The sequence below is a fragment of the Trichoplusia ni genome, chromosome 3 (assembly GCF_003590095.1).
Source record: "Trichoplusia ni isolate ovarian cell line Hi5 chromosome 3, tn1, whole genome shotgun sequence".
Lineage (NCBI taxonomy): Eukaryota > Metazoa > Arthropoda > Insecta > Lepidoptera > Noctuidae > Trichoplusia > Trichoplusia ni.
Window position 1 is genome coordinate 16,240,894 of NC_039480.1, and position 21,066 is coordinate 16,261,959.

At 34.4% G+C, this 21,066-nt stretch overlaps 1 long non-coding RNA gene across 1 annotated transcript; it reads left to right on the forward strand.

Moving 5' to 3' along the window:
* Nucleotides 1-762: 762 nt before the first annotated feature.
* Nucleotides 763-3,414, forward strand: LOC113492410. Its single transcript, XR_003400498.1, has 4 exons — nt 763-795; nt 1,222-1,275; nt 2,618-2,731; nt 2,956-3,414. It is a non-coding gene; the product is annotated as an uncharacterized LOC113492410 (long non-coding RNA).
* The last annotated feature ends 17,652 nt before the right edge of the window (nt 3,415-21,066 follow it).

The window sequence follows — 21,066 nt, forward strand, 5'->3', positions numbered from 1 at the left end:
TGTGGAGTATAGTACTTAAACGGGTTAATAAGGATCCGCTGTTTGTCCATTCGTCTGTCACGAAGCTATATCTCATGAACCATGATAGCTCGTGTTTTCGCATATAGGAAAGGTAAAGGTAAAGCAACATTGGTAAGGTAATAAATTTTGAAATTGAAATAATTTATATTTGTAATAAAATTAATAACTCAAGTAACAAAATATCTTGACCCTTCAGAACAGTAATGCTAGTTCTATTTTTACCAAACGTAGCTCCACTATAAGATTAAACACGTATTAATTATTTACAATTTTACTGAGTTAAATATTTACAAGTTAAAAAACAAAAAATAATTAAATCAAAGCATCAAAAAATTCATCGGCATCGCTGCCGGCTGGGAGTGTGCCCAAAAGGCTGGCAGCATTGCCACGTTGAATGGCAATGCTAATCCTCTGAGCGAGGTAAAAATTAATAATGTCTTTATTGTTATAAACGATGTACGCCATCGATGTACGATGTATCACGAAAAGGGAAAAGAAAAGGAAAAAGTATTTTCATTAGTCAAGTATCATAAAGAAGTTTGTGACATTTTCTAAGTAAAACTCCGTGCTCCTTAAAATAAATAAAAATAAACTTTTGTCAAGTGCTTATGTGACGGCTAAAGTATTTGAAATGATTTATAACAAAATATTAAATAAAAGTTTCAAGTTATACTTTCGTTAATGTTTTGTTGATATTTTACACAATTTGTCTGTTAGCTGTAATAAATAAAAGTATACAATCATGCATTCAGTAAGGAAAATATCAAATAAATGGTAAATGTTTAATTTGTTTACACGTAGTCACATTGTATAGGGACGCTTTCTGTGGAATTGAAAATAATAAACCTAGTGCCGACATTGGACTTTAGAAAACTATGTTTACTTATTGCTTAAATTTTAAACATGATCCAAATCCATTCATGCTAAGATCCAAAATACTCCACTCACTTTAAATTAGACTGAAAAATGTTATTTGGATAATCTTGAAAAAATATCAGTCCTGCCGAATACATAGATAAATAAAGAAATTGTATTTATAAAGTTTCTTTTGTAAAATATTGAAGAAAATACAAAGACAGTACTATTAATGCGAGTGCAACCATGTGGCAGAGCTAGTATATAGACTAGTAGAGAATACCTGAAGCATACAAATACATAATTTTTAATTTGTCCCATTAATATTTCTTAATTCACATTCAGGTTTTTTCTACAGCACTGTAGCAATTGCATTTGTCATCGGAATGTTCATAATTGGTAAATATAAAATTTGTTATTTTAAACTTGGTCTCACTCTGAAGTTTCACTATGATTAGGCTTTCCATAATTATCTATAAGAGTATAATTGTTGAATGTCTAGAAAAGAGATTTTGCTCTACATCACGTAGTGATAGATGTCGCTCTACATTTTGTAGTACGCTGTCCCTTATCGACAAATGCAACAGTCTTGCTTTATGGCCAGCGCAAATGTAGACACTTGGTAATAATTTACACCTTGCTGTTTGATATAATTTGATTCCCAGTTGCATTTATTCAAATAAACTCCTTATTAAAAATCGTCAGTTGAAGACACTAGCAATATTGACAAATTGAAATGGGTTCGTGGTTTTCTGGCCTTTAGCTTTTTCCGCAAACGTTAATTGATTAAATTACGGTGAATATGTGAAATGACGTGAGGTCACAAGTTACATTACGTCTCTGAATCTATATGATGGACTAAAGAGATATTAAAATTTACTATTTGTACCCAGTTGTCAGCCTTGTGTCTACTTTTGCGCAGTGCCTATGAATTATTTCACTAACAGTTATTTCAGTAGGTTTGTAAGGAGGATTTAATTGATTCCATTCTTCTTTAAATTGACAAAGGATATTGGGCAGATTTGACCCAAGCAATATTGTGGCGGTCTATACTATATAAGCTATAAAAAATTATCTACTATACAAATTATTTTTGTGACATTTTAGTTCTTGCCTTCATTGTTTTATTGGTGTTTCACACCGGTAGTGGGTTTTCAATGTCGCACTTGGATAAGGTTTACGAACATTGAGGAATCTGGAATCGCATCTGTAACTGGTTCGTATTTGTATATTTACACATACATTACGGAGCTCATGCCCTTCTTTTCTGAAACCTAAATAAGATTTCAAACTCTTACTAAAAAATATAGCCAATACTTGTGGGCCCACAGCCACTTTCTTTGTACTTTCAACCGATGTCAAAAAAGGAGGACCCACATTTGTTTGTTTCATTTTAAAATATTTTACTCTGAACTTCTGTCTGGATGAACTGATTTGGTTGATTTTTCTTGAAGTTTTTTATTTGAAGTCGGTTGAATGTTTTTGAAGTCTGGCATTTGTAGAAACAAGATAGCGCTCTACAGGGCGTAGAGTAGCGATTTGCTTCCACATCTGCAGCAGTATAAGACGTGGTGACAGGAATCATAAAGAAAAACACCTCTAATGACCGCTCATGGTGATGATGCCATATACAAATTTGCCCAATCTCCTTTCAATATCTATTTGGTTGTACATATGCGATGACAATTATGTAACTGAGGAAAAATAAAAATATTTAATAATAAAAATAATTATTTTCTAGGAATATGCAGTTCTTTGTATGGGATTCAAATGTATCACCGACAAGGCAATAAGCGAGGAAAATTTTTGATAATTGGAGGGGTCGTGATTTGTTTTTTCGGAGTTGTTATACCAGGTAAAGTTATATTTTACTAAACTTGTACAAATGTAAGCTGTTATTCTGAGCGCCTACACTAAAATCTTTTAATTTCCACTTTGACCTGTCAAAAAAAAAACAAAATCAAAATCGATTCATCCGTTTAAGAGATGCATACAAAAAAACCACGTGAAACTTACAACATCCCATCCTTTTTGCGTTTTATTTTAAAGTATGGTTAGTAAACATGTTTTACATTCCAGGAGCTGCGTATGTGTGCCGAGGGGTGAAGGCTTCAATCCCTTCAACGAGTCGCCTGGCTCTGTCGCACCACAGTCAGCATCGACATCGATCACGCCACAGCAACACGCCGCCGCTGCGGTTAATAGATTAGATACATGGCTTATTAATCACTAATTGAGTGGAATACATCTATAATTTCAAAAGGGAATTTTATTTCATACCAGCTGTCCCAATTCTGGTGAAACATGAGAATGAAAAAAAAATGAAGTATGAAAAAAATATGTTGATTCTCAGCAAGGCGTATCCTAACGGATTTAAAACAGCCTATGAATGTCCCATACCTAGGTAACGCTAACTCACAGCAAGTTTCCTTTAAAATTTATTTTTGACAATAATAAAGGAATTGCTTTTCACTTAAAAATATTTTAAATGGAAGGCGCCCTTGCAAGAAGGAAAACAAAACTTGAAATATCAAGAGGTATTTTCCCCCGCGCATTCGTCGCATCGAATCATTTCGCCTAAATATCTGAAAATTTTAATAAAGAAGAGCTTAAAATTTGCGAGAAAAATTGTCTACTTAAGGTCAATTCGTCTTTCGTGAATTAAATTGGAGGGAATACGCTTACAATTTGTATTTGACAGTAAGCACAATTCGCAATCAGCAAAGCCTGTTTCAGTACAGCGAGTACACTTGTTTGTCGCGATTACGCGAATTCATGTAAAATATCAGTTATTCTGCGGAAGAATTCTGCTGAGACCTTTAAAATTGTACGTGAAGAAATGAGCACCGGTGAAGGAATTCGCGGTTTATTTATTATTTCGCGGAACATTTTTTGGCACAATGTGAAATCACTTCGTTGTTTACCTGATGAAGTTATGGTAATGCGAACGTTTTGTGATCAGTAATGGTGGAAACATCGTCACGTCTCTTATTTACGGCCGCAATAAGAAGTAACTTGATTTTAGGAACCAAATTTTAAATGATGTATTTGTATAATCCCGGTAAGCGTATAAGGAAAATGTCTGCCTCGGGATAAAGGAAGTTAGTAAACTAATGCACCTTTTTGAACGAAAAATTTCCAAAGATCCAAGTCCTTGTAGTAGTTCACATCTTCAAAACCAAACGGACAAAATCGCGAGCACGATCACAGCTAGGACTACCCAATCTAAATTAGTTTTAAATGATCTTAATATAAAGTTGCTTTTCGCTTAATCATATACTATTTAAGCAAATAAAGGTGTATATAGGTAATGTGTAACTAATATTGATTGATATACAGTCGTTCATCTCTCTTGCTGCTTGCTATAGACACAACCGCTTTTAACGTACCAAGGAGGGTAATTAGCTAAACCTTTGTAACATGATTAATAGAGAGCGCGGTTATTTATTTAAGTTTATTTGACTGGTATGAAAGTTTGTCGACATCCGTCTATATATTTGAATTAATGTAAATATGTTCAATAAGAGAAGTCGCTTGATGATTGTATTGATTATTCTTTGTCTCTGGCGCCTATTCATAATCTATTATCAAAAGCAACTTATCACGTTTTACCAAGTACAGCAAAAATTATGTTAATCATATTTGCTTAAGTCATATATAATACTCTCTGTTGCCAGCGGCTATGCCCTCTACAAATCGAAAATTGTACACGGGAAGATAAAATTGGAATGAAACAAATTCTGTTAATTCACGTTATAGACTATCTGTGTACTAAATTTCGTACAAATCCGATGAGTAGGTTTTTTTTTGTGAAAGAATAATAAACGTCCATCCATACGTTCAAACTTTTGCGTTTATGATATTAGTGGGATGTAGGATTTTCTGTTTTATTTCACTCTAAGTGGCCCAAAAATTTCGCAAGTTTTAATTAAAAAACAGAATAATTTTAAACTAACAACTACCATACGCAGCCAATTTCTATTTCGACATCAAAAAGCATCGAAAACATCAAGATATCGAGAAACACAGAGCCCTTGTTGAGCAGTGACCGTTTACGCGCTAATAAGAGGGAAGAAATTCGACTAATTAATTACAGAGTCAGAAGGCTTCTGCTTTACGTCCCAAAGCTTTCATTTCAAAATGGAACAACACAAGTATTATTACGTTTATCAGCTCCTATTTCTACACAAAGACAGTTTAACTGTATTATCTTGTTTCGTCAGATTGTAATTTTATTTACATAAGTGACCCATAGTTTGGGTATAATTTAGTAGTTGCTCACAATTTGTAATGTATCGCACGAAATACGGGTTCAGCCAACAGGTTAGGCCTGCATGCGTAATTGTTATGTTGTTAAAGTAATTGGGCAGCATGCGTTTGTGCCAATAAGCGCATAATTTACTGAAATTATGAAGATTTAGTTAGCCTGCTTGCGACCATGACCAGTAAACAGGTGGAATCGCCTCGTCATCAAAGTTAAGTCATGTTTGCGTTAATTTCCCGATTACGTAATTTAGTATAGGTTTTTGTAAGTGCCTTTTGGTTAAGAGACACATAATTATGTCATTAAAAGTTTTCAGTTGTAGGTGTTTGAATAGCAAACAAAGGCTATTAGAAGATAGAAAGGCGGATACTAAAAGTACCCGTTTAAAAACATCACTAAAACTGCATTGAAGTCTAAACCTCACATTATGAACGTGATTATAAAGTAACACACTTTTTTCTGCCCAAAAAATAAACTAAAAACAAATAAATAAAAAATTAGAACTCTGAATCCTAAACTAAATATTTTAAAACAAACCATGTATTATGATCATATACTTACAATAATTTAAACCTTCCTACAGAAAAAAAAATCAATAAACATCCTTCAAAGCAAAAAATTGTTTTACAATATTTCCGAGTCGGCCTCGATGACAAGAATCCGAGAAGTAACCGTTGTTACCGAAGCAAGACCGTAACGTTTAACACGAGGTTTGGGTTAAAACAAGCAAAACAGGGAAAACAGAATACTCTAAAAGTCAGACAAGTAAATAAAACAGCGAGATACAGGGTGATAGTGCTACGTTTTAAAGTTATGTTATTTCAGTTGTGGAAGGGAGAGAACGCATTACACAGGGTAGAGCGGCATCTCTTTTGCACATAATGTTACTTTAAGAGCTAGTGCAAGGTAGCACTCACGCTGTTTCTCTATCCTTCATTATTTGGTTTTGTTGCAGGTGTTAATGTAGAGTATGTAACATGTCATTTAAAAGGACATTCCATTTGTGTGTTGTGTAAGTTGCTTTGTGTTGTTCTATAATCTGTCGTTTCAGTTATCGTGTTCATTTGTTAAGCTATAAGTAGACAACTCGGTTCGATGTCTCACTTACCCGATCCTCGTTTTATGACGATAGACATTAATCGAATGACTACGAAAATAATGTATAAAGTTTGTGTGCCTGCAAATACATTGGACGTGGGACTCTTGGTGGGTTCGGTAGAAATAGGCTAAAGATACTTACATAAGTTTGCAAAAAACACCAATAAATTCCGCATGATGAAACTGTCTGCTGACAAGTCTGCAGTTTGAGGACTCTGGTAATAAGGTTTAATTTTTATTTTTTGGATATAGAACCCTAAAAAGGCTCATGTTGAGCGAGAAAGTTAATTTCTAATTCTTTAGATATAGAACCCTAAAAAGGTTTGAGATGAGCAAGAAAGCTAATTTCTAAAATTCGTAAAATTGTTGAAATTTTCTGTCTCGGAATAATTGGTTTATTTCTACTCTTGCAATCAGTTTTTAAAATAGGACTGAGCTTTGGCGAAGCATTCGTAAGCGTATTTAGGTTGTTATACATGCTCGTGTTTCAACACATAAGCCGATTTGACTTTTTGAAATATTTTCATCGATGTCTTGTAGACTTGTAGTGAATTGTGTCACCGCAGTGTCACTGGCAGGTCCCGTTACCACAGACTTCCAATATAGTTCCAATGTGGTCTCCCAAAACATAGTGGTTAAAATCCAGATGAAGTTTTGAGAAATCTAGTTTTTTAAAGGTAATATTTCTGACTAAAGTTGAACAAAACAACCGGCCAAGTTCGAGTCTGACTGGTCTGAGTGTGGATCCGCACAAATCGGCTAAGGAAAATCAAAGCCAAAAAAAGATTAATCAGCAGATAAATGATCGCAAAAATTTATCAACATAATATTGTCGAACTCCGTGGTCGAGTGGCGTTCGCACCCGTTTCAAGGTGTCGCTAGCTCTGTAAATCTGCACTGTAAAAATTCACATTTCTACATTGTCTCGGGTCTGGGTGTTTGTGGTACCTTCGTTGTATCTGAATTCCATAACACAAGTGCTTTAGGAACTTACTTTGGGTTCAGAACGAAGTATGTGATGTTGTCCGCATTTTTTTTACTGGCTATCACGATTCATGAAATAAAACTAGCTGAAAAATTAACGGACAGACCAGCATTGGTATTAAGTATTTTTAGTACGATAACCTAAATATGAAGCTTATATCGGAACTTAAAAACCAATTTAGATAGAAAATAATGTGAAATATTAATCTCAGAAATCAATATGAATAAAACTATGCCTCGAAAAAGGATGAAACAGAATGACCTAGAAAGCTCCTATGGTTTCATGGAAAAGAATATTTGACTACTTTTCTACGATATTTGACTCTCACGAGTATTTCGACTGAGTGATCATTTGCGGTAAAGCGGAATAAATATATTTTTTTTCCAGTAAAATTACTTTGTTTATATTATTGGGGGTAGGTCTCAAATCAGCAACAAATTAATTTGTTTCGAAGGTATGTCGAATTTTTCAAAAGACAAATTAAAAAAAAATGAATATTAAAAAGGGTTTAAAATAAGAAGCAGCCTGAAAAGCATCCTAATTTACTGATATTTATGTTTTTTTCTTGAAACTAAGGTGCTAAGGATAAATTAAGAATAATGTCAGCAAAAACAAGATTTTTCACAACACTAATAATGAAAGGTACGGTTCATTTACTAAACTTCCAAAACAAAAAGTGGTTATTTTTAGTTGCAGGCGTTGTTTCGCATTCCCACACCTATACTGAAATTGCTTTCGTTATTTTATGTTGAGTTGAAAATATCGCAAACCCAATCAAAATCGCTTGCAAAAAAAGCCAATGCAATTTAAACTAAATTCGTTTATAGCCGAAATTATAATAGGCATAGCGTTTTATTTAGAGCCAAAGGCCGTGCAATTAAGAATAGTAATTTTGGAGCATACAGAGAACAGAGCAGTTCAATTTTACTTTGATTTGAAATCATTTCGGTTGGTTGATACAGAGCTTTGTTCGCTGGTTCGACGAACTACACAAAATGTATTTTGGGTGCTGGATTCTCTCACTACTACATTCAAGTGCACTATAGCGAAAATTGAAGTTGCTTCAGAATAGATTTTGAGCGTAACAATATTAATATCGGCTAGAATTTGAAACGTTGGCAGTCGGACCAGATTGCTGCCTTGTGGCAAACTGTCAATCAATGTGCAATTGAATAAGATAAATAGAGAGGTTACCTTTCTATTGTTAAATTGTGCGGGCGTAGCACAAACGTGTCAATTTTCATAAATATATTTTTTGTATTCAAAGAGTACAATAATACGTAATATCTTGCAACAAACCGATTATATTGAATGTTGTAATGGTTTACTCTCGCGTATTTTGCCCGACTAGTTTCGGACCCAATCGGAGTTATTTAAGCTGACACAGCGGCGGGGGGATCCTCACGATAGAACAGTCAAAACTGAAATGTATTTTGTACCTCCAATCTTTAATATTCTTACATCATATTTTTACCCTTCACTATTTCACCACATTCTCTTCAATCCTGTCATTCTTATCATCTGAGCATCAGTTTTCATTATCTTCCAAAACAATTTGAAAAGTTTTAATTCCAATAACACTGTACTAAGTATGTTGACGTATATGTTCGTATTTCCCACGTTCCAAGCGGCTGACTCACAGTTTGTCTTAGTCTTCTTAAGCTTCTTACTTCGACGAAGTTATTTATGCATATGCAGTGCGCAGCTGTGCTAATAACGTATTGTGCAGACCAAAATTCTATAACATATTTGACAAGTTCAGTCACAAAACGAAACTAGTTTTTATACAAGTCTGTTTGTCTATTGTTCACACATTTTCCGGGTAGTAACGAGCTAATGGACAAAACTTTTTCACACAAAAATTTGTTATACATGTTGAATTTTAATACAAAAATTCTCTATTGTTCTCGAAATGAGACTCTAAAATAATGAAATAATGTTGCATTTTGTATAAAAACCGCTGGAAAAAGAGCGTTGTGACAGGACTTAATAAACTACGGTATTCAAGGGTTCCAAAAAGCCAAGAGTAACAGATTCCTACACTGCATCGCTGACCTAATACCGTCCGGGAGATTAAATTATGGAGCTGTCACGGTACTGGGGTCAAGCTGTAAACGGATCGGATAATGTGGAAAAGACTAGTTTTATACAGTATTTCTTCACATGCTTTAAGCAAATAAATAAAACGTAATATTATAAACCTCTTACAAATTACGCGATTTTTTTAAAGTACTTTTTCATGTTTAATCGCTTGGACCAATTCTGATATAGTTAAAGACTATTTACACGTAGGAACTTTTTGTAGTAATAAATGATACCGACGGGTGAAGGCTAATTGGATTTACTACGAAGTAAATTCTTAAAAAAGAGGCAACATGTTAATTATAATGCTACCAGGTCCTTATTAATTACTTTTCATAAAACTTCATATTAAAATAAATTAGATTTCCTAAATTTTAAGGTGGCCTAATAACAATACGTGGTAAGACCACGGGATTTTACTACGTTACCTGTTTATACAATCTCTGCAGTGATTAAGAGACGATGGCCTTTACAAGTTTTTTAGACACGACTTATTTCTCCGTTCCGTCTCGCTTCCACAACAGACTCCGTACCATAAGAGGTCATGGTTCACTTACTCATGTGTCTTGGTACAGGTGAATGTTTGCAATGAGAACAAGTTCTACTCATATTAGATTCGAAACACAAATAAAACGTTATGTTTAATTGTTCCCAAGTGACGCATAAGGTTTATACTTGGACTTGTTTCCGCCCTCGCTAAGCATAATTACTTTGATCTCTTGTTAGCTAAGATATGAAAGTGAATATTTTCATTTGAAATACTTGATACTTTCGAATATTCCGTCGAATTCCGTCTGCAATGGTGCACGCATAGCAAATGCCGCTCGTAGCTGTCTTGCTGTTTTTTGTCAAGTCATTGTTGAGTTGATTGTGGGGACGTAGTCATTTTCATCGCTTGGATACGAGAATCCATCAAAAACCGTGATCTACTAAATATTTGTTTCTGCCTACGCAATATTAGAAAAATAAACTTTTTCTAGAAGTACATAATAAAGTGTTAGTATAAGTTATATAAAAGCACCTTGAGAGGTTCTGCCACACAGAACTCAGGCCTATTGTTCTCCTAAACAAGTGAACTTATTTCATATTCAGAGTAACGTCTACAGTAAAGCCGTGTTAAGCAGCGGTCATACTGTTCACGCCGTGTGTTGTAATTACGCGTCGACGGCCGGCAATCAGCCCACTATGCCCGAGGCCTTACGCCTCAGCCGCCTCGCATCGCGGCATAGCCTACAAATTCACACGTGAATGATTTACCTTAACGAAAACACCAAACAATAAAGTTTCGCTTGCCGCCATTTGAAAAGCGTTTCATGTTAATTTGGATTGGGAAATGTAGAATTGGAAGTTAATGTTGTTTTCGGGAACTTGTGGAAATGTTTGAAATAAATAATGGGCGATTGTATTCGACTGATTTTTCTTAAAGTCACTGTTATATGGTGATGTGACATTTGGAACTTTTTAGTACTGTCAATTAATGCTGTTAAAGAGAAATAAAGTAACATTAAAAAACACAATGTATATCCCTTAACAAGATAACATATATATTCAGTCTTAAATGTAAAAAAATAGCATTTATTCACAATAAGTACCGAGGCGATACTAAAATGATTTTCACTAATATGTTCGTTGCGTATCGCGTAAGCCGGTAAGCCACCCTTTCGTCGCTTTTTATAAACCACTACATATAGTATACATTTGTACCTTTATCTGTAAACCAACATATCGTTAAGTTCCATATGAAGAAATCCGATTACGTATTCAATACTACTCTCACAGATTTTTTGTCTTATAGCCTTACATTTTGCTCTTGAATTTCATTATTTAGGAATATACAAATTATCAATTTTACATTTCATATAGTATTTGCAGAAGTTCTGACTCATCTGAGTGCTGAAGTTTCTCTTGTCTGGTCTCTTCTCAAATCTTTATATTTTTTGTATCCTCGTCCAAGTATTCTCTGAGTCAGTTTCCACTCTTATAAGATTCGACATTTCGCAGGATTATATGAAATATTGTTTCATAATCCCCAAGTCAACTTCCAGAACGCCATGGAAATTCAGTAATACCTACAGAACGTTTTTTCTAATAACATTGCGATACCTATTCCGTGTACCAACTTTCTGCTGCCAAAATAAACAAGCTAAGCAATTTCATTCGCTTCCTCGAAACCAAAGAAGTGACATTAATTGTTTCTTTTTTTTCTACGAAACGGAAAATATTTTTATACTTTCAGGAAACCAATTGAATGAGTGTTTTTGTTTGTATGTTCTTTGCAATTTTAGTTAAAATATCATGCTCGAAATAAAAATGAATCGCATGATAAAAGTTAAGTAGTATACAGAAAAGATATTATGATCGATTTTTATCTAACTTTTTGCCTTATTATGCTTCACTACCTATTCACTCTACCCACTCACACACACCAAATATCATTTCCCAGAAATTCCTTCAAAACTTATACTCAAACCGCATCGAAAACGATTCATTCATTTAAGAGCTACATTTTGCCAGATATAAACAAGTTACACGTCTTCATGTGGGATAAATACATATCTTAGTAACATGAGTAATTGAAAACTAATGCCACATCGTCTCTTCGTCAAATCCTTTTTATTCAATTACAATTGTCAAAAACACATTTCTCTAAAGTTTATGAGTCTTAAGTAAAGTTGAGCCTCTTCTAAACTTTAAAGCAGTTTAAGCTTCTGAATTTTTACAGGTTGAAAAAGAGAGAAGTTACTATCACGAGGCCGACTGTTTTCACGAACATTTCTAACTTAAGCAGGCTTACCTAAGTACTAACTAGCCGGCATACGTCTCCGCCTTATCTAAATTACGGAACAAAAAAGTAGAGGGAAATGCCCTGAAATAGCCGTAGTACTAAAACCAATGTCGCAAATTTTAATTATTCGTTTTTATCATTATCGGTCTTCGATCTAATAAGTACAATGAAAGTAAAATCAGGAGGCTAGATTCGAAACACGGAGGATTCCGTACAAAACAAGGATACAGAAAAATCTTTTCCAAAAAAAGGTGGTCATCCATCGAGATAGAATCTGGTGACAGACAAACAGACAACAGAGATTTAGTATTATTAACCCCTTTTTGATGACAGAATAAAAAAAAATATAAAATATAGGTAACACAAAAACTTATATTAATGAAATATCATGGTAGATCTTTCTCCCCTAAAACTGTCACACGCGTAACTTATGTCACTTCTTCAAACTTTTCTATGTTCAATGTTCTAAATACATAAACCAATAGGTATATAGAAATGTTTGTAAAGTCAGCAACAACAAAGTAACATGTAACCAAGACATTTACATTTATTAATCACAGTAACAATTTGTTCTCTAATTTGTTAAGCGCAGTTCTGTAACGGCGTATGTAATCGCATTAGGGCACAATATACGCCCTTATAGCAATTACACTGTTTTCAATTATGATTTGAGCTTACGGTTCGTGAATATATTGCTGTTCAAGGTGACAAGGAGACAGTGCCGACACGGAATGTGTTTAAACGTTATTGTACCACTAACAGGCTCGCAATTAATCGGATTTCGCGCTATATATCATGCCTTTCCGGCCGTCGGAAGCCTTTCTGGGTATTGCATGCTCTTGTTACTCCCCGATTACTATATGCAAATATGCATGAGAGTAAACATTTTGGGTGTGTTAAGGATGGGTGTGGAAAGTGCATGTTTTAAGTACGTTAGACATTGAAACTCTTTTTTTCTATACGCGCATAGTATTTTTTAATACTGGCTTATGTGTTCCATTCCTGGCCTCTGGTCATCAAGGACGTCGTAATGTATCGATTATTGACGAAGCAAGATTTTACCCATTATCTACATTTACTAAGTGCCTAATTCGATAAATAAATTATATTTTACTAAACAGGAAATTCCTTTAAAAAGGCACAACAATGTGATGGGGCATCTTCAAGGGTCTATCCACCCCTGCTCTATAAAAGAACATATATCAATATATCTACGAAACTATTGCAAACTGATTGGGACTATTGATTGGAACTTTTATATAAACGTAAAAAAAACGTTTATAAAAATACTAAGTGGGAAATATTTAAATAAAGTGATTCCCTGACAAACATTACAAATATAGTCAACATCCCATTATAACATTAATGGAACAATAAAACGAGTTTGTTTTATTTCACAAACAGTTTATGTTCCGGACGCGCATAGATTTTGTCATAATAAATTCATAGCCGCCATTTTGATTTATATGTTTATTTTTTTATTGTATTCTGAACCGCGTTAGTCGTATCACGAACGTAATATGAACACTAGCTAGTAACAAATTGTGATATGTGACGTGAGTTATGTTAAACGGCTTTCACGCGAGTCGATAGAATGGAGTGACTAAGCGTTGTCCCCCAACCAATATGTTTTCGAAGACGGACCCCGGATCTATAACAATACAATAAATTGTTTGTATTGGCGCGCGCCAGCTGCCGGTAATGTGCGTGAGACCGCCAACTCTATATCAACGCTAGACGAAGGTGAAAAACGTCCCTCTCGTAACTCGAAAGGCAATAAGCAACATGCCATAAAAACCGGTGTCTCAGGAACGTAATCCACCCCGAGGCTACTCGCCAACTTTCTCACCAAACATATTGCTTTGAACATTTACAAGTGCTAATAGAAAAAGATCATCTTTATCCTTATATGAGGGGAAAATATAAAAAGTATTTTTATGAAAAGGTACGCCAATGAAAATGTATAGGAAAGGAGTGAATTGTGATGTTTATACTTTGAAGCTAGGAGGTACTTTGGTAGGGGACATTGTTTGTCTGTTAAATCGTTTGAAAGAATAAGCAATATACAGACAATTTTATTATAACACACGCTTGTTGATATTTCAGTTGAGACAACGGAAATAGCGAATTTATTTTTGGGAAACCAATTTACTGCGTTTTTTGTCTTGCGGTCAAACGGATTTCAGGTTTCATATTTTCAAAAAGTGATCACAATCTTATATAAATCAGACATAAAGTACTCATTGGCATTTACATTTTGCAAAAGCTCAAAACTCAAAGAATATTTGAGTATAAGAATCCAAAGAATCCTTTCAAAAACGTATCTTTTTCGTATATATTCTAAAACGGCAATCAAGTTTCCCAGTGTGTATATTTTTTCACAGTATTTTCCGTTCGGATAATTGATAATCCAGTGAAAGAGACTTTTTCTACCATCGCACCGCAAATGGGTCAAGCTGTGGTCGACACTGCGATACACAGTGACAACTACCGCTCACTTGTTTACTACTGAAATATTTTTGACTATTTCATTATTTCCAAAAGGAATTTTTCGGACGAAATTCTGTACAAGCGTTGAATTATTGTAATTGTATAATAAAGTAGATACTCTCTTGGTTACATGCGAATGTTTTCAATTCAGTATTTAATTAAGAACTCTGGTGTCATTACAATTTTTGCCATTACTGTCGAAAATATATGTAGGCACTTTTATTGGAATTTAAAATTTTCAAGAAGCAATGACATAAGTACTTAAGTGTTTCTTAAATGTTATTCTAAAATCAGTAGATGACACCTACACAATTTCACAATTTGAGCACGTTTAAATAAACGTTCAAAGGTCACTCAATTTTGAATCAAACAAACGCTTTATACTGTCCCCTGTCAATAGTGATAAATTAGAGTTAATTTAAAAACTGAACCGTTAGCTTTATAGATAGACAATGCAATATCTAAAATTCTAAGCGTCTGGCAACGCTGTGAGCGCCGCAAAAACGCTGGGATAGACCGATATATCACGGGAACACACCTGAACAGTAATAACTGAGAGTAATAGCAATTGTTTCTCGCCAGTTTTTATGGGGTCTTCATTTCATTTGGGTTGCCAATATTTGGCGCTGGCCATGTTATTTACCTTATATCACCGGTATATTGGAGTATTGCCTACATTTTTACGTGTACGACGTTCTTGTAAATAGAGCTGTATGTAATAATATTACGGAGTAGATTCGAGACCCGATTTTCACAGTGGTTACCAGTCTGGCTTTTTGCTAGATGCGAGTTAGATCCTCGCATTTGTACAGATATTTACGTCCGAGAGTATTTTGTTTTTTCGGTTTTGTTTTTTTTTTCTGTGAGCTTTTTCGTAGTGTATGCGAAAACGAGTTTTCCAAAGAGAGATTAACGGATAATTCTTGTGTTGTATCTAGTTTTTTGGGAGTTTATTTTTTTGGGAGATTCTGGGAAAATTAATGCTGGTTGCAGAACCAAGGCTGGTTTACGATCTATAAACATAAACTGTTTCAAAAACTGTTAGTCATTTATTTTGTTTTAATAATGCTTCAATCTACAACTTCATCGATTTATTAAAAACAGCGTTTACTAAGTGATATTTCTTTTCCAATCACGAAAAAAATTACATTGAATATTTGATAAATATTAAATTCGTGTTAATTAATATGTGGGTAGGTCTCGCTTCTAAGTAAACCTTGGAGAATACATCCGATATGTAGGGAGAAGACCGGGAGAAGAAAGGGAGAGACCTTTCTAATCTATCTTCAATTGACGTCATTTTACGTAACTGATTCAATATTTCTTTTTTTTGCTGTTGTCTGTACATTATAGGAGCATAGTTAGTTGTACCGTTTGTACGTAGCTATTGTTTACCGCCATTTACCGAGAACATAACTAAATACGTCCGTGTTTTGTTTCCTACATATCGGATGTATTCTCCAAGGTTTACTTAGAAGCGAGACCTACCCACATATGTCTGTTAATGAACAGACTTGTGACATGGGTATTCACGATAAGTGTGGTATTATGCTGTGATACGGGCGAGTTCATAGTCAATATTAGCTCCAGGATAAATCGCAGTTCTAACGACCAACATCGCACTTGAACTAAGCGTTTGGCTATCAGTAGTGTGAGAGAGCGGTAGAGTTGTTACTAAATGGAAATTAACTTTCCTGCTATCGTATTAGAGTTTAAAGTTGTTTGATCGTATTGGGCTTATTTTCAGTAGTAGGAAGATTACTAGTAAATTATAATTATGAAGGCTGAATGATCAAAGACAAAAATTTACAAAGTGTGGTGAGCTTATAATGAATACTACGTCCATGTACCAATCATTTAACCAAGTGAATTATAGAAACATTTAAGTCACATTCACAAGGACATTCAGACTCAGTACAAGCATTTGTGGATTTATTCGAACCTGCAACACGTCGGGTTTAGTGCGTTTAGCGTGTTGACCAACAGTGGTCATAGTTAATTTAAAAGTATTTGCTTTATACGTTATCTATACTTCTATACTTATATTATAAAGAGAAATAGCCTCAAAAACTACTGGAATGATTTCAAATTTTCTTTTACCATTACTTAGAGGGATTCTTCCGAATTCGTATAGGCTATATTTCCAAATCTATGTTTTTTTTTTCAGAGAGCTTAAAAAATAAATGTCCACCCGTACGAAGCCGGGGCGGGTCACTACTTGCACTATAAGTGCCTATTTAAAAATAACATATTTCATTATCTATTCCACAAATTGTTTCATTCTCACACCGCATCATCATCTAATACCTAATTGAACTGTAAGCAAATATTAAAGTAAGCAATTTAAGGTTGTTCCTTGTACTTTGTCGGGTGTATTATGTTTCTGAGATATTGTAACAGTAATAATATCCCGCGGGCGAGCCTCAAGGACCAACCCTTTGCAGTCGATTAATTTTTACAACTAGCGTGGGAAAACGCACGTGACGTCATGTTTTCACTCTGAAAATATGTGTTTATATTATGAAGGTAATTTATTATGCACAGCATTTCATGTACTGGGTAACTACAGTTATTTTTGTAAGCGGTAGGCTCGCTACAGTAATTAAAGACAAACAAGAATGACAGTACTATAAAGATGTTTTAATAGGCTTGCGCTGTGGAAAAGTCTTACTATGTATATGCATTGCGATAGTCAAAGGTTCATTTGTTAATTAACAATGTAAATATTTGCATCGTCTGTGACAATGTGAACATTCTACATATTATGGTTCATTAGATACCTACATCCTAGTGATAGACGGACAGACAGAGACACAGTGGAACCTTAGTAACTTTAGGTTTTCTTTCTACCCCTCGGCCACGGAAACCTTCTAATATATAAAACTCTATCTATATAAAAATGAACAAAAATGTAACTAAGTAGTAATAATTGTGTAGTACATCCAGAATCACACAAATGCTTGTCCTACGCGGGAATCGAACCCAAGACATGTCGCGCATAGTGAGTTTGGCGTATACCACTTGGCTATCCATGTAAGCATTTTAAGCCTACCTAACTTTTTTATTTATTTATTTAATTATCACATTAATCTACCATTACAGGTTACTTAACCTAATGCGGTAGCTAAGACTAAACAAAGGTCTAAGTATTTCTGTGAACTAGGGTTTCAAAGATTGAATTATTATGCACATAATTCAGGTCTAAATTCCAGCAACTGTTTTAATATGTAATTTTCTGATAATTCTGATATGCATAGGCAATAAGTTAGCCTGATACACATCCCCATCATAGCTCCTCCTGGAATTTCTTGTTGCTTCATCCACTTTTCTCCTAGATATGAAATCCTTACTATTTACGATTCCCATGTTTCAAATTTCTTGGAGTTCTCTTATATTTTAATCAACCCAATTTTAGCAATATGTAAATTGACTAAAATATAACATGTTTCACTTGGAATTCATGTACCTATAACCACAACGTAAGTACTCGCTTTATATTCATAAACAGCTATATTTTTCTATGAGTTATAAACCGAAGTACAGAAAATATTAGTTCGATTGAATTTTCAAATACCCGTTCATATTTGTGTTGGCAAAGTGATTTATATTGAGCCTGGATTTGACTCGTATTTTGTTCTTAACACCTTTCATGACATTTAATATGAATATTCCGGTATAGATGTTGAAATTAGTATGTTTTTTTTTATTTTCACGAGTTTTTCTGGTTTTTGTGGAAATTGTAGAGATTTATACATTTTTAATATTTCGCTTCATTACTGAGTTGTTAGTGCCTTTTTTATATTAAAAACGTGCGTTAAACTCTGTGCTATTAAAATTTTACCCTCAAAATACCTATAAAGAAATATTTACAACATTTTGGAATAACTCGATCTCAAATACCGAAAGCAAACATGCAAATAATTACAGAATTAGTATTTATCAACAACTAATTAGTTTATTAAACAGCGTATTATCATAATCAATCGCTGCTAATTGTATTAAATTAGCAGGAGCGAACAATAATTAGATAACAAGGTTAAGTTGAGTTGTTTCCGTTGACAATATAATTGGTTATCTGATTCTTGAGGGGAAAGATTAACACGTCTAATGTTAACTAATGTCGCTTATGAACGTGTATCCTTACTAATATTATAAATGTGAAAGTAACTCTGTCTGTCTGTCACACGCTTTCACGTCTAAACCACTGACCTGTTTTTAGTGAAATTTGGTACAGAAATAGAGTTGACCTTGAGAAAGGACATAAGATAGTTTTTATCCCGGACTTTTGAAGAGGTCTCTTAGAAACGCGATATAACCGACCTCGACGCGGGCGAAGCCGCGGGCGAAAAGCTAGTGTTATATAAGTAACGTTACACTTATGTTCTGCCCGCTCTCCTCTAGTGACTTATTGTAGGCTATAGCAAAAGAACACTCTTAATACTGACATTGTACTTGGTATTCTATTCCTTATTATAAATGGAAAGACAGCGTGCTCTAAATGAAAACGTATGTCACGGTAGCCCAAGGCGAGGATCACACAAATGTCGAAAAAATCAAAGCCAAAAACACAAAAAATAGGTATGTGGGAAAAAGGTATAAAGGCCCTACCGATATGCCAAAAATAAACAAAATATACTATGATGAAGTTCGTACCACGCCCGCATACACTGTGGATATACTCGTACCTGCACTGCGAGCCAATATTAAACGATTGTCGATTGACATAGTTTCAAAACTGTTATATTTCTACTGCATTTCAATCGGCGAGAAAATTTATTATGACTATTGAAAAATATTTTTTCCCACATGTTCCCAATATTTTAGAGTCGTGTATTTTTAAACGACAATTTGTAGCAACGTTCTCTGTATCATGAAATTTAATAGGAGGCTCTCTAGAATTTTTGTGAGTTCCAATAAATAGTTATTTAAATATGCTTTGTAATGCTGTCTATACGTATAAGTACCTACTTTATAATTTCCTGGATCCAAAGCAATGCAAATTCAATGGCGAACTTAATACAAAATAATCTCATTATTAAAATTAATGCGGAAAATATTTACATTTCATTATTAAGAAACGTTCGTGTTTGACTTACAATTTTCCATCAATTTTGTCCTACAATATGTTTGAACAGGTCGCCGGCATATCGGGGAAATATAATTGCTCGCTTACGCTTTCCGGCTTATTGAATGCTTATGCATTCAATAAACTGGAAATCGTCATCAAGATTCAGAAAAAGAATTGAACGTTACTGTTTGACAAAGTTATTGAATCATTGAATATACTTACCAATTCAGAAAGAGGCCTAGTAATATTTCACTCCCACTCAGCTAATGTACGACAAAAAGCGTAACTAATATTTACTTGGTAAATGAAATGCGACAATTGCTATTTACTTTGTGAATATTACTAGGAAAAACTCTGAAACATTTGCATAAAAGTGTTGTTTAAAAAATAATAAAAACAAACAACACTTAATTTCGAATAATGGAATCCCCGAGGATCACACGGGCCTGCATAGCCTTTGATAACGCCCAACCCCGACATTCACAAATTTTATTCTCCATCTGTACCACAAAACGTTCATTTAAAATTTAAAATCTTATTATGTTTCCTAACAACCGCTCACACACAAATAAGCTCAATTTATTCATTTATGTTTCTCAAATATTACAAGACGGACTGCGGCAGCTTTATGGCGAGTCGGAAAATGCGGCTGAAGTTAATCGTAACATTTGTAATGAGTTTGTCTGTTCGTGTTCGAGCTGTGTTGCGTTTACATTCCCTGTGGACCAAGGCTTAAGTTTGCAACATACGTCCGCAATAAACTAACGCGTAGATACTCGCGTCATGGTGATGTTGAAACCTCAGCAAAATACCTATTTTGTATCGATCCGTCTGATCAGTAAGCTCTTTATGCAGGAATCGCTCATTGTGGAAGCGAGCCAGGGCTTTGCAAAGCACATATCGGCTTCATGATTCCACAATGACAGCAGTTCTATTTTAGGTATAAGTTATCGTGCAAGATGATGTTCCTATAATAATATATCGTAAATACATGTACGATAATGTCAAGTAAAAAATAATATTTCACACCAAACGTAAGTTGTTTAACCGTCTAATGAAAATCTCGTTTCAACGGAACTGTGTTGCGGTCAGGAAATTGAAAGGGTGGTCGGAAAACTTGATTTACAGCAAAGTGCCTGAGAAAAGGGATGTTTTATTATGAAAATTATCTTTGGGGACCCGAGGGGGACCGATCGTCCGCGCTGCCCGCTCGTTTGTTATCACACATGAATTATAGTATCGATTAAAAATTGTTTATTCGTGTTGTTAAATAAAGTAGTTCTTATCTACATGTAGTATATTCATCCTATTATAGTGGGATTCTTTATGGTTGATTTTAGTCCCTCAAACTACAAAATAAAACGTTGAAACGATTTTTCTACTGTCGTTTTTGCTATCATTTTTTCCTAAGTGCCTAA